Source organism: Varroa jacobsoni, unplaced genomic scaffold (assembly GCF_002532875.2).
Source record: "Varroa jacobsoni isolate VJ856 unplaced genomic scaffold, vjacob_1.0 scaffold_1227, whole genome shotgun sequence".
Lineage (NCBI taxonomy): Eukaryota > Metazoa > Arthropoda > Arachnida > Mesostigmata > Varroidae > Varroa > Varroa jacobsoni.
The window spans coordinates 103672-111019 of NW_019214129.1; the positions used below are offsets into that span (position 1 = coordinate 103672).

At 35.8% G+C, this 7348-nt stretch overlaps 1 non-coding gene across 1 annotated transcript; it reads right to left on the minus strand.

Moving 5' to 3' along the window:
* Nucleotides 1–2217: 2217 nt before the first annotated feature.
* On the minus strand, nt 2218–2319 carry LOC147752482 (U6 spliceosomal RNA). Its single transcript, XR_015313968.1, has one exon. It is a non-coding gene; the product is annotated as a U6 spliceosomal RNA (small nuclear RNA).
* Nucleotides 2320–7348: the final 5029 nt, after the last annotated feature.

A 7348-nucleotide genomic window follows, 5' to 3' on the forward strand; every position in this document is an offset into this window, starting at 1 on the left:
GGTTTTCTTTTCTCACAAGATCTTCTCACAAGAAAAACAATATAATGAACCCACGCAGACCAGGGTAAACAAATACACGGGTAACATTATTGCGGATTTAAGGCCAATTTCTTGTGTCTTGAATAATTATTTGTTATATATGTATATATATATATATAGGTTTGAACACGCAATGTATCGAATGACTAACCATAGTTGTTCTCTTATAATTAAATATATAAATGAAAAATGGTACTTTAGCTATATTTTTTTAACAAATCTGGCTACCGGGGAATCAATGTAAGCCGTAACGTACCAGATATGGTTCTTCGCCTATTACGGTTTGTGATTTTGGAAGCATACTGAAGTTCGTTTAGCTTTTTTGTGGTCAGATTAAGTACAACGAGTATAATGTAAAACGCTGTGAACAATTTTTGCAACCACAATATTATTTTATAGCAATAGCAAAGATAACTCCAACGTACTCTTCGTTCCCCATTCTTATTGACAATCAATTTTCAACAACACAATGTACAGGTGAGCTTCTTCTTGTCCCATTGTAACAACCAGGATGTTAAAAATTGATCAAGAGTAATTAAGAACGAAGGATGAATTACGAGTTGTTATCTTACTACGATTATGAAGTAATATCGAAGTTGCAAAAGCAACAACGATTTGCATGAATCCATTGCACTCATCGTGAATTCAACAAAGCTAAACGAATTTCGTCTGCATGTAATAATGGCAAACCCTAGTAGGTGGAGAAGCGCATCCAGTACGGTACGACTTGCCTTGATCTCCCGGTAGCCAGATTTGTTAAAATATTATATCTGAAATAACGTCTTTCATTTATGTAATTATAAGAGAACAGCTATAGTTAGTACCTAAATAACATTAGCTTGCGACATAAAACGCCTTCATTGTTGAATATTACTAATGATTTACTCTATATATGTATTTTTTATTTGAATGTATATGTATATTTACTATCCTCACTATCCACTATTCCTTTGTCTGATTCTAGTTACTCTATGAGGTCACAGTCCACTGTTGAACCCTTAGGGTAAGCCGTAAGCTTCCTTCGGCACCCCTGTCTCGAGATCAAAAGAGGTAAAAGACCTCACAGATGCGTGCATGAGCCACAGATAATGAGCGCAAGCAAGAATCCTAAAAGCTCTGTTATTTCACGTTTGCGAAGCTAATTTACTTTTGCCTATTCTACTTTTATCCATATAACCCTGTATTTATATCTTATATTATACTGTTTTGCTAATAGTTTTGCATATTCCTGCTCTACTTTCCTTTGTATATTATTACTATTATCATGACTATTATTATTATTTGTATATCACCAAGTAGCTTTATCTGCAAAAGTTATGGTCTTCAACGATCGACAGAAAGTAATCGTGTGGCTGATTTGTACTTCTAAAATAAATACTATATGCTTTATACATATACTTGCATGGTTGTCTCTGTCTGGCAAAATAATTTAAAACATTTCCGAAGTTTATTAAGTAGTCATCATAACGGCTTAACGTGCTCATCTGTTCACGTATTTGCGGACCACAATGCTATGATTTGGCTAATCATCTTTTTTATAAATCGCTGACATTCGCGACAATTGTAGTAGAATTAGTGTAAACAATGCCTAATTATTTAAATATTACTTTTTGAAGCTTGCTCAAAATGGGATTGAAACGCGATTTTTAGGAGAGTTTATGACATGTTTAACTCGAAGATTTGTATCTCGATAAAGGCTATCCGTTTGTATCAAAATTATATAAGTCTTGCTTCAGAGCACAAGTCTTAAATGAGAGTATAGGTCTCTTTCTATAATGTACGCTATCCAAAGCGCCGTAAAAAGTTCTAAAAAAGCGAAAAATATTTCTAACTTGACAAGTTACAACTAAGTTAACGATACCAGCATCCTGGGGGAAGTCCATTTATGAATTTCTAGCTATAAAATATTGGAGAACCTCGAGATCTTACGTAAATGAAGCTTGAAGATCCTAATGCTATCCTAAGATCCTAGAATCGCATTTCTTTCTGCATCTCTATTATTGCAGATGGCCATCGAAAACTAAATAAAAATAAAATATGTTTGATTGACGACTAGTTTACAAACTCTGCCTTACAATGCAAAAATACTGCAGATATAAGGAGACATTCGGGTAAGCGTGATATTTAGTTCTGAAAATCTGAAAGTTAAGAATAAATTACTTTTGAAATAGTAGCTTTAAGAATGTTGAACGCATCACGATTTTGCGTGTCATCTTTGCGCAAGGGTCATGCTGACCTTCTCTGTCTTGATTCAATTTTAGTATGTGTATTCAAAGATACACAGCAGAGAGACATCGATGCTTTATATACGGAGGTGGTCAAAGGTGACATCGAGCACTGGAAAGATACCACATTAAGAGAGATTTGACAAGTGATCGGCCTAGGTTCTATTTCGCTGTTCACTTCGGAAAATGAATTACATTGTGGTAGGATCAAGGCTGACTGAAACTGTGCACATTTCTTGCCACTGCTGACCAAGGTATCCAACTATCACTTGAAGCACAAATTTTGTTGTCTTTTCCGTCTGATAAACAGACGATAACAGTTACTGTCAGTCGTTACTCATGCCAGTAACGGCCGTACGACTCAAAACATTTAAAAATCAGTTGCTAAATAAACTAAGAAACGGGTTAAACGCATAAACCCGGGCCGGTCGCGCAACTATGTTTCGCCTTTTAATGACTTTTAATATGGGTGCTGCGTTTCTAGTTACGTACGTGGATGCTTTCTTTAGCGGATTCCATAACGAGGCTACCAGATGAAGGTTAAACTTCAACAACAATTCTTTGCCGTTATATGCATTTTTTGTTGTAGTGAAAAGATGGCTAACCTAGTAACGTTCGGTGAAAATCAAAAATTGATTTTCTCTTTATTATCATGTTATGTTGTATAAATATATTCGATATAATAGTAAATCATATGTCAGTGTGACTTTCTTTGCTATCTGTATTAAATCTTAAACATACCACAATCCTCGTTCAGCGACAACTAATCCCATGAAACACAACCTCGTGGTTAAAGGTATGCGAATCCTTATTTTGCAGAGCCAATAATTTTCGAAGTAAATATGTTATAGTTTCACTGAGCAAAATCAAACTGTAAACGATAATTATGTGTCGACGAAAGTAACACACGTGCATTTTTCCTTAGTAATTATATGCTAGACATTACCTATTCATATACCACACATTTCCATTTGGGTCAATAAAGGTGTTATTCAATCCAAGGAATTTGTTTTACACCAGAATCAGCGAGGAAGTACAATTACCGATGGTAATTAGCGCTATTCATTTAACCCGCTCAACATGAAATAATTCAGGACGCAGTATCCTTTTTTAATTATCAATTAATTATTTCCTTATAGTAACCTGTCGATGCAGTGTTTCTACTGTTCGCTCACCGTCCACTCCTTTTTTCTCCCTGCACTTCTCTCTCCCCTTTCTCTTTTACGTGCTTCCATTTCTCTCGTCTTCAATCGAAGCTCGTAGCCTTGACGATGATCTTTTGCTGCCTTCCTTCTCTTTATCCTTCTGCGTCATTGTTGGAAGACGCTTATAAGGACTAGTTAATTTGTCTATACCTTTGTATTCATCGCACAAGTCAGCGAAGGCGGTTCGCGAAGCGATCATTTAGAACACGAACAGTATTCTGCTTTGCGCCCCCATCTCGCTGTACGTCTTCTCCTCGCCTTCCCGTCTCTACCTCTCTCGGTTTTCGTCGACGTCATCATATTCGGTTGCTGCAATAACAAATCGTATTCGCTTTCCGCATTTGTCGTTTGTTCGTTTCATCTCTATTTTCGTAATCGCGGCTAATTAATTTATGTTGCTACAATCGCTGACTCTTTGAAGTATAGGTGTTGGTATCTTTAGGCAGGCAGTTGCCCCGAGTGCCCATGTTAAACAATTTAGTCGTTTGATTTTACTTGCATTGTGTCAGTCCCGTCTTCCCACTATCCTTTTTTTAGCATGGTTATCGTTAAAGTCAATGTCATTATAATCGCCATATCATTTTGATTCCTTCGACAGAAGTAATCGTCATAATGTTGCTAATCATTGTTATAATCGATATATACATGCAATCACACAACGCGTGCAGTTGCGATAGAGTTGGCTGGCGATGTTCACCGTTATCCCACACACTCGTGCCGAACGTGATCTACAGTTTTGTGAACATCCCCATTTACATTCATATTTTTTTGCTACATTATTTGAAATCGAGGATGTTAAATCACGGTCGAGTTGTTCGGCTCATTAGATCAGAGCGACGTGCATTTTTTACGTAAATGAAATTGACAAGTTAATATCTACATGTAATCGTTTTATGGTGTAGCCATCATACTCAATACCATGTAACATATTCCACACCGGTTGGCGTTCAACCTCGTGATTACTATTTCGACTACTGTAATAGCGTTCGCACGATCATTATTATTTTTCTCATTAGTAATACTCACTGTTAGTTAGGATTTTCTTGTTAAAGTTTTATCTTGTTAAAAAGCTTGCTTAGTATTTTTTTACTCTTTAGGTTACAAACAAACACAAAAATTTGTATGTTCTTTTATTTATGTTAGAGTGAATGCTAACAATTTCAAGACATATCTAGGCACAGGCCTGACTGCCACACACGCTCTCCAAAAAAAAACGCGTTGTAATCATAATTTTCAGTCAAGCTAACTAGAGCCTCCTTCCTACACATGCTTATTTATTTGTTCTGCTCACTCTACTTTCCTTCTTGGGTTCATACTTGTAATTGTTTCGCGTTGATTGCTTGATTGATGATTATGATTTTGCATGGTCGCTTTACTCACCCTAAAATAACACTGAAAACTTATGATACCTAGATAGAATAATATATATCGCTTTTTCGTATTATAATTAACACAACGCTAAGGCCGAGGTTATCCTTTACTCAATATTCTAACAACTTAGCAAACCTCTAATTTATTTTAGTATAGAATTCCCAATCAGCAACTTTTGCGTTACGCCATATAAGGTTACATCGTTTTTATGTTGAACTAAAAGGTCAATAAAATTATTTTGCAATAACGGGGAAGTTATATCTTTGAACCGAAATCTATATTTGGGATAAATAAAACTTATTTGACAATATTAGTATGGAACTAATTTGTAACAACGATGTTCATTCATTCATTCATTCATGGCATAAAAAATGTTTTGTCGATGCTGATCAAAATGTAACCGACAGTTTCTGCAACAAAACTATGTACAAACGATCGATCTGTTAATTAAAATGCTTTTTTCTACTACCTGGTTCATCTTATAATCAGCATGTTCATAACTGACTGGTTTCCCTTCAATGTTTAAAAACGAAGAGCATAGAAGCAGTGTCAAATGGGACTCGGAGAGCTCATAAATAACGCCAGTTCAAAGGTTAATTCAGTGATCAGAGATCGAAACAGTAGAAATGAGGTCGGACGGAACACAGACATTAATATCAATAGCCTTTTTCTTTATGTTGCCAGCTGACCAACAAAGCAGCCCTACGTCTGCCAATTGTTCCTTTGATTAATAACTTAAAATAGTATTAAGAAGATTGAATAAGGTACCTAAAGAATTAGTATTACTCTATAATAAATATATTAATAATATGTACGAATCTGCACCAAGTACATGCATTTGTAAACGATGAAAAAACGTGTCACTTACGCAAGTGTAGGTCAAAATGATAAGGATATCGATTATAATGGGAGTAAAGTCGACTACTAGACAACCGAATTAAATCTGCCAATTGCATTACAAATCGGTTGTATTCTATTGTTGTTTGATATTTGTTATTCTAATAGATCAAATAGGAGGATATTTTCAAACATAGCAGGTCCAGTTTACACTTTTTTTTTGCTTAAGTCAACTATCATTAAAACTCATTCAAATCTGTTATCGTCTTTAGAGAGTATTTAAAAATCGAAATTTCTGTTTGCTATATATATATATATATATGCTGTGACAATGTCACAATCGCTTTGTAGTGATTCCCAAAAAATCCCGCCGATATATTGGAATAGGCTAAGAATAGAGAGCTTGTCTTTTTTTTTTCTGTTTCTATTATTTATTGTTTTGTTGCAGCGTTCTCTCATTAGTGATTTGTTAAACTCAACTCGAAATGTTAATAGCGGATTAGATGGGAGTTATTATCAACATTAGTATTCTTTATTGTGATTGGAGCGGTATTTATTAACTGCTTCAGATAAAATACATAATTAAAAGTCCGACTCTACCATTTAGAAAGGCAGTAACTATTTCAAATCATATCACCGTATTTAATTTGTCACCTAATCGTCATCATGGATCCACCAAGTAACACGTACAGTCAACATCTTGTTATTCAACATGAATGTCATTATACTATTATTATCGGTGTTTGGTTGTATCCGTTTGTGGGCCTGTCTTTCGATATTACAGGTTTTACGTGCGGTTTTAGTTGTGCTAGACAAGCCTATGCGGTATGTGAGAGTTCCTGCCTTTGAAACTTAATCTCGGCTTCATGTTCCACACATTCTCAGCTTCTTTTGCTTCCGTTGCAACATACATTCAACTGGAAGCGGAACTTTTATACTGTTATTGCTTTTCTTTTGATAAGCTTTTGAAGGCAGCCGGCACGAATCAAGTCGAACTTAATCTGCAATCGTTGACATTTTTTTTCCCATGCCAATTACCAATTCTCATTTACATACTAATGTAATACATTCAAACCAGACGACCCCAATTCTTCCCGGCCCGATTGCCGCTGTATAACGCAACACGACTTTCGCCGCCATTTCAGAAGTAGAGGAAAAGCTGTTGTCTAGTATTTTTGCATATGTGATTTTACCGATGTTCGTCTGTTTGTATTAAACAGTTAGTACCAGTCTTGAATGAAGTTGCTATCTTTAGAATTAAAAGCGAAAGCCATTGTGACGTTTTTTTATGTCTTTCACTATGTCCATCCTGTAATCCTATCTAATTTGTTGGCATTGCATCAATATATCGAACAATCGTTTCATACCGCTCCGCGTATAATATACCTCCTATTATCTGTTATTTGTTTCGCGCTCTTTTTGAAATGTTGCGCGTGCAGCTGCATATTTACGAAGCAGCCGCGAGATACACATACATTGGAGATATAAGCCATTATTCACCGTAGATGTCATATAACTGCTAAGGTCATCGTAAGAGATGCTTCCAACCACCATTTCTCTTACACGTTCTAGAAGCAGGATGCGACTCGGTTTAAATCGTGTATTTGCATACATCACCGGTCTGGTGTAATTTTGTTCAAAGAACTTCGGACCAACGACTGGTGGGCGTAT